At 38.7% G+C, this 7,325-nt stretch overlaps 1 protein-coding gene across 2 annotated transcripts in view; it reads right to left on the reverse strand.

The window, feature by feature from the left end:
• Positions 1 to 7,014, reverse strand: part of LOC124261805 — a 66,534-nt gene extending 59,520 nt beyond the window's left edge. For both annotated transcript variants that reach the window (XM_046696172.1, XM_046696174.1), the window contains exon 1: positions 6,886 to 7,014. The gene's annotated coding sequence lies outside the window, so the exon portion shown is untranslated. The remainder of the gene's footprint in view (positions 1 to 6,885) is intronic.
• Between the last annotated feature and the right edge of the window lie 311 nt (positions 7,015 to 7,325).

The raw sequence follows: 7,325 nt of genomic DNA on the forward strand, positions 1-7,325 counted from the left end.
GTAGGCGCAGGTGCATCATTTTGCAGTGTCGAAGATGAAATATTTAACGTTAATGGCAAACATGGTTATCTCCCAAAACAAGTTCATGTTCATCCTTGGTAATGAAAGGATTGGTGATAAAACCCGTCGTTAGCGAAAATGGCAAGCACGTGTCGCTCTGTCAGAAGACAACCTCGTGTAGAAGTGAGTAGACGAGTAGAACCTCGAAAAGTGACTGACTGTCAGTGAGTGAGTACGGTTTTACGCCGCTTTTAGCAATATTCCAGTAATATCACGGCGGGGGACACCAGAAATGGGCTTTAAACATTGTACCCATGTGGGGAATCGAACCCGGGTCCTGGGTGTGACGAGCGAACGCTTTAACCACAAGGCTACCCCACCGCCCCAACTTTAAATAGACTGCATGTAGGTACTTATGTCATATAAAGGACAACCTAGTGAAGCAGTGAATAGAGAATGCGGGCCTTATGGTGCAATTCAAGTGGTTTTACGCTGCTTTAAGCAATATTCAAGCTATGTTAATTTTCCGAATAACTGTCAGCTGAAATATATTTAATACTGTTCCTTCCAGACTTCATGGAACTCATGTGAATTTGTTCTATTTCAGTTGTAATGTATTCAACTTGTGCAGAGACCATATACCGATATATATATATACCGATATATGGTCTCTGACTTGTGTAAAATATCTTCATCACAAGTCATCTCGACTATTCTCTGCAAATGGGCACCATAGGTAAATATGTAGCCACGGTAAAATAAAAATTACATTAATAACTTTGCATGGGAACCATATCCCTCAACTTGACTAAATGAGCAGAGGTAATATACGCTGTCCAAAGGAACAAAGCCAATTTAGACTTAATCCCAATGAGCAGATTGGCGCTCATCACGTTTGTGAGATTAGCTCTGATCTTGAGCATGATCCAGTTAAGCCCTGCTCATTTGAATGGTCTAATTAGCTCTGCGCATTAACTTGATACAGATCATATCTGTCCATTGGAATGGTCTTAATTAGCTCTGCTCATTAGCGGGCTATGGACCATCTCTGCTCATTGGAATGGTCTAATTAGCTCTGCTCATTAGCATGATATAGATCACATCTGTCCATTGGAATGGTCTAAATTAGCTCTGCTCATTACCATGATATAGATCATATCTGTCCATTGGAATGGTCTAAATTAGCTCTGCTCATTACCATGATATAGATCATATCTGTCCATTGGAATGGTCTAAATTAGCTCTGCTCATTACCATGATATAGATCATATCTGTCCATTGGAATGGTCTAAATTAGCTCTGCTCATTACCATGATATAGATCATATCTGTCCATTGGAATGGTCTAAATTAGCTCTGCTCATTACCATGATATAGACCATATCTGATTGCTCTGCTCATTAGCATGATATAGATATTAGCATGATATAGACCATATCTGTCCTTTGGAATGGTCTAAATTAGCTCTGCTCATTAGCATGATATAGATCCATATCTGATATAAATTAGACCATATCTGTCCATTCTGGAATGGTCTAAATTAGCTCTGCTCATTACCATGATATAGACCATATCTGTCCATTGGAATGGTCTAAATTAGCTCTGCTCATTAGCATTATAGACCATATCTGTCCAATGCTCATTAGCATGATATAGACCATATCTGTCCATTGGAATGGTCTAAATTAGGCTCTGCTCATTAGCATGATATAGACCATATCTGTCCATTGGAATGGTCTAAATTAGCTCTGCTCATTAGCATGATATAGACCATATCTGTCCTTTGGAATGGTCTAAATTAGCTCTGCTCATTACCGTGATATAGACCATATCTGTCCTTTGGAATGGTCTAAATTAGCTCTGCTCATTAGCATGATATAGACCATCTCTGTCCTTTGGAATGGTCTAAATTAGCTCAGCTCATTACCATGATATAGATCATATTTGTTCATTGGAATGGTCTAAATAAGCTCTGCTCATTAGCATAATATAGATCATATCTGTCCATTGGAATGGTCTAAATTAGCTCTGCTCATTAGCATGATATAGATCATATCTGTCCATTGGAATAGTCTAAATTAGCTCTGCTCATTAACGGGCTTATAGACCATCTCTGCTCATTGGAATGAATTCAATTAGCTCTGCTCATTAGCATGATATAGATCATCTCTGTCCATGGAATAGTCTAAGTTAGCTCTGCCCATTAGGATAGTGTAAACTATCTTTCCTCTTCACATGACATAGGGGGCGGTGGGGTAACCTAGTAGTTAAATCGTTCTCTCGTCACGCCGAAGATCCGGGTTCGATTCCCCACATGTACAATTACATCTAAATATCTGATGGCCCTAAAATCAGACATCTCACCTTTAACCCACAAATCGAATCGGACCGTAGATGGAGCCTAAAAACAAATACATCACAAAACAGAAATACCTCCCGGGACCAATAACCTTCTGAAGTAACATGCCACACTGAAAACATTATTTTGTTGATAGAGAGAGTGTAAGTTCCCAGGAATGAAAAAATATGGACCTCCAACTTTTGTACATTAATAACAATTTCCTTGCCCCTTCCACCATCTAAACGCTTATAGTAGAATTAATGAATGACATGTCATTGTTTCTTTTCAAAAGTCATTGACCTTTACTGAGCGCCATGTTGATATACTATTCATCCAATACCATTGTTCAATGCCCCTGTGAATTTACCATGTGTTTTAACATAAGGAACTGAAATATATTGCTTGTAGATTTGCGTCTCTATGGGGGACGTAAAATAAATGATCTGCACGATTTGTGTAAGAGGGAGGTCACCGTATATTTTAAACCAGTAAGACACAGGAATATTTGTTCACACCATGCTCGTACGTTCGTTCATAATGTAGTTATTGTTTCCTTTTTGTTATTTATTCATTTTTTTCAAGGATAACGTTTTGAGGGGGAACGCCACTAGAGGGTGTGTAACTGACAAGCGCGTTTTCCACGTGCAAAGACAAAGTAACAAGGATTCTTCAATTAGGGGTGATGGTGAGCGAGTTTAGTTTTACGCCGCTTTTAGCAATCTTCCAGCAATATCACGGCGGGGGACACCAGAAATGGGCTTCACGCATTGTACCCATATGGGGAATCGAACCCGGGACTTCAGCATGACGAGCGAACGCGTTACCCACCAGGCTACCCCGCCGCCCATCCAGGAGGGCGGAAATCCGTCAGATGAACGAGTTAATTGTTCTCAATTCTAACCATGTGTATGAGTGGGTGACGAAAGAGTATGGTTTTACGCCGCTTTTAGCAATATTCCAGCAATATCACGGCGGGGGACACCAGATATGAGCTTCACACATTGTACCCGCGTGGGGAATCGAACCCGGGTCTTCAGCGTGACGAGTGAACGCTTTAACCACTGGGCTACCCAACCGCCCCCATGAATATCAAATACGAACACAGCAGGCATACACTGAAATGAAAATGGAGAGAACAGAACTAGATCGAAATATACCGAGGTCGTAGACAGAATCAGATGTTTTATCACGTCTGTTATTGATATATTCGTTTTTCTAGAAAACTACAAACCGAACGGTCATTACATAAACCAATAGCTGCCTATCAAACTGTTAAGCTTTTAAATGAATACTTTCGCGGTGATCGTGGCTTCATACAGATTCTATGTCAGTGTCGAATCAATCAGGCTTTTTAAAGTGTCATTAATACTCTCGTGAATTGAACATTTGAATTCAATTGCTGTAATGGACCGCTGCATAGTTACATTTCCATGTTGAAACTGTCTGTTTCCGGCCTTGTTTGTTGTTTAACGCCGCACTCAGCAATATTCCAGCTATATGACGGCGGTATGTAAATAATCGAGTCTGGACCAGACAATCCAGTGATCAACATCATGAGCATCGATCTACGCAATTGGGATACGATGGCATGTGTCAACCAATTCATCGAGCCTGACCACCCGATCCCGTTAGTCGCCTCTTACGACAAGCATGGGTTGCTGAAGACCAGTTCTAACCAGCATCTTCGCAGGTTCTGTCTTAGTAGAACATGTCAGGTGCAATGCGTAACCTCATTTCTAGTGTTCCCCGCCGTGGTTCGCATGGCACATTGCTGCGGCGTAAAACTATGATCATTCACTCAATAGTAGATCATGCGAAACTATGAGAGAAAATATTTGTTACATCAGAATTAAAAGATGTGTGTCAGATGGTATAATTTCACATATATATTCAACAAGTACCGTAAATCCTTCAAAGAAAACGTGGTGATTCTGCTCAGTTTGGAGCACGTTCGATCTGGCGTGTTTTCGAGTCAGGTATTTATTTTTATCAGAGATCACAGAAATGTCTATTTGGTGTGGGATTTGTTTTATAGATCTCTTATCGATTTTTCACAGGGGACAGAGTGTCAGTGTTTGACAAGTGTTTACTCAAGGAACATGTTTATTCGTGATAGATGTTTTTTTATCTTTTGATCCGTTGGTTACCTTGTTTTATTTAAAGCAGATTTTAATTAATGGATTTCCGGTATATAGAATAAACATCGCTTGTTTCATTCGACTGATAGATAATTCTGAATATGAAATAGTATTCCCCAATGTCATGTGTCAACTATAACCCTATGTGTGAAATAAGTCATTAGTATTCTCAGTGTAAATTTCTTGTGTAGAAAACTCATGCCCTAATTATTTGTCCTCGGTATATACTCGGTATTTAAAACAAGAGGGTTGTATACTTTATGTTTGGCATACACTCGCTATTGGAATCAAAGAAGGCCGTAGATGTATACCGTCTCTTCAGTATAAACTCAGAATTTGAAACATGAGTGCCGTATACTTTAAGTTCAGTATATACTCAGTATATCAAACATAAGAGTAGTGTACTGTATGTTCAGTATAAACTCGGAATTTGATACATGAGTGCCGTATACTTTGTTTAGTATATACTCAGTATATCAAACATGAGAGTAGTATACTGTATCTTCAGTATAAACTCGGAATTTGATACATGAGTGCCGTATACTTTGTTCAGTATATATTCAGCATATCAAACATGAGAGTAGTATACTGTATCTTCAGTATAAACTCGGAATTTGATACATGAGTGCCGTATACTTTGTTTAGTATATACTCAGTATATCAAACATGAGAGTAGTATACTGTATCTTCAGTATAAACTCGGAATTTCATACATAAGTGCCGTATACTTTGTTTAGTATATACTCAGTATACCAAACATGAGAGTAGTATACTGTATCTTCAGTATAAACTCGGAATTTGATACATGAGTGCCGTATACTTTGTTTAGTATATACTCAGTATATCAAACATGAGAGTAGTATACTGTATCTTCAGTATAAACTCGGAATTTCATACATGAGTGCCGTATACCTTGGTAAGTATATACTCAGTACATCAAACATGAGAGTAGTATACTGTATCTTCAGTATAAACTCGGAATTTGATACATGAGTGCCATATACTTTGTTCAGTATATACTCAGTATATCAAACATGAGAGTAATACACTGTATGTTCAGTATAAACTCGGAATTTGATACATGAGTGCCGTATACTTTGTTTAGTATATACCCGCTGTATGAAACATGAGAGTAGTATACTGTATGTTCAGTATAAACTCGGAATTTGATACATGAGTGCCGTATACTTTGTTTAGTATATACCCGGTGTATGAAACAAGAGGGTTGAATACGTTCTGTTCAGTATAAACTCGGTATTTGTAACAAGAGGGCTGAAAACTTTCTGTTCAGTATAAACTGGATATGTGAAACAAGAAGGTCATTTACTTGATGCTCAGTATATACTCGGTATTTGTAACAAGAGGGCTGAAAACTTTCTGTTCAGTATAAACTGGATATGTGAAACAAGAAGGTCATTTACTTGATGCTCAGTATATACTCGGTATTTGTAACAAGAGGGCTGAAAACTTTCTGTTCAGTATAAACTGGATATGTGAAACAAGAAGGTCATTTACTTGATGCTCAGTATATACTCGGTATTTGAAACGAGGGAGCTGAATACTTTCCCTTCAGTATAAACTCGGTATTTGAAACGAGGGCTGAATACTTTCTCTTCAGTATAAACTCGGTATTTGAAACGAGGGCTGAATACTTTCTCTTCAGTATAAACTCGGTATTTGAAACGAGGGCTGAATACTTTCTCTTCAGTATAAACTCGGTATTTGAAACGAGGGCTGAATACTTTCTCTTCAGTATAAACTCGGTATTTGAAACGAGGGCTGAATACTTTCTCTTCAGGATAAACTCGGTATTTGAATCAAGAGAGCTGAATACTTTATGTTCAGTATATACTCGGTATTTGAAACGAGAGGACAGTATACTTTCTCTTCAGTATAATCTCGGTATTTGAAACGAGAGGACAGTATACTTTATGTTCAGTATAGTCTCGGTATTTGAAACGAGAGGACAGTATACTTTCTTTATATTCCATCCTAATTAGCTTAACTCTAATCCTAACATCCACGGCCACTCCTCCCGAATAAAAACCAAGGGGAAAGAGGGATGGGAAATTAAGTGCTTCAAGGATACCAGGAAAGGATTTTGTTAGGATAAGGGTTAACGTTTACAAACCCCTGCGTAATGCCGGGTTATACAAATACTGAACTGTGCCGGGTTGTGTTATATGAAACAGTTATATGATGATTTGGTTTTATCTGAATCCATCCTTCTTAATCTCAAACAGTTTTCAAATACAGGCTTATGTTCGTTTCTAGACGTCAAACTTGAAAACAAATCAAAATCACAACCTGCGTTCCATCTCCACAAGAAGCAGGTTGTCCAGATTTTAGTTGAGTTTATCAGTATTATGATTATAAGAAAAGAAAGAAATAGAAATGTTGAACAAACCTTGAACGTGTGCAGTCCCTGGTATCTCATATAGCGGTATGTTACTTTAACAGTTGAGAGGGTGACTACAAGCAATGCTGTGGGCGCTTTGAGGCGACGTTTCCCAGAGATCAATGTTTTGCATTATCGCGGAGTGAGTGTTGATCACGTGGGCTGGACCGTCATGTCCGGTCGATAATCGCCTTGAAGCGATAAGGGCTCGTGTTGGTTTGGTCAGTGTGTTTATACACTACAATCAGTAAAGTATTTAAGATATATCACTGAGGCCTGTAACTCAACTAGTGGTTGATACCATGAGCAAACATCATTTGTTTGTTTGTTTGTCATTTAAGCTGCACTCAGCTCTATTCCAGGTATTCTCCCGCAGATCCTCAGAGTGAGTGAGTGAGTTGGATTTTACGCCACTTTTAGCAATATTCCAGCAATATCACGGCGGGGGA

This window comes from Haliotis rubra, unplaced genomic scaffold, assembly GCF_003918875.1.
Source record: "Haliotis rubra isolate DU_JTF1 unplaced genomic scaffold, ASM391887v1 Scf81, whole genome shotgun sequence".
Taxonomy (NCBI): Eukaryota; Metazoa; Mollusca; class Gastropoda; order Lepetellida; family Haliotidae; genus Haliotis; species Haliotis rubra.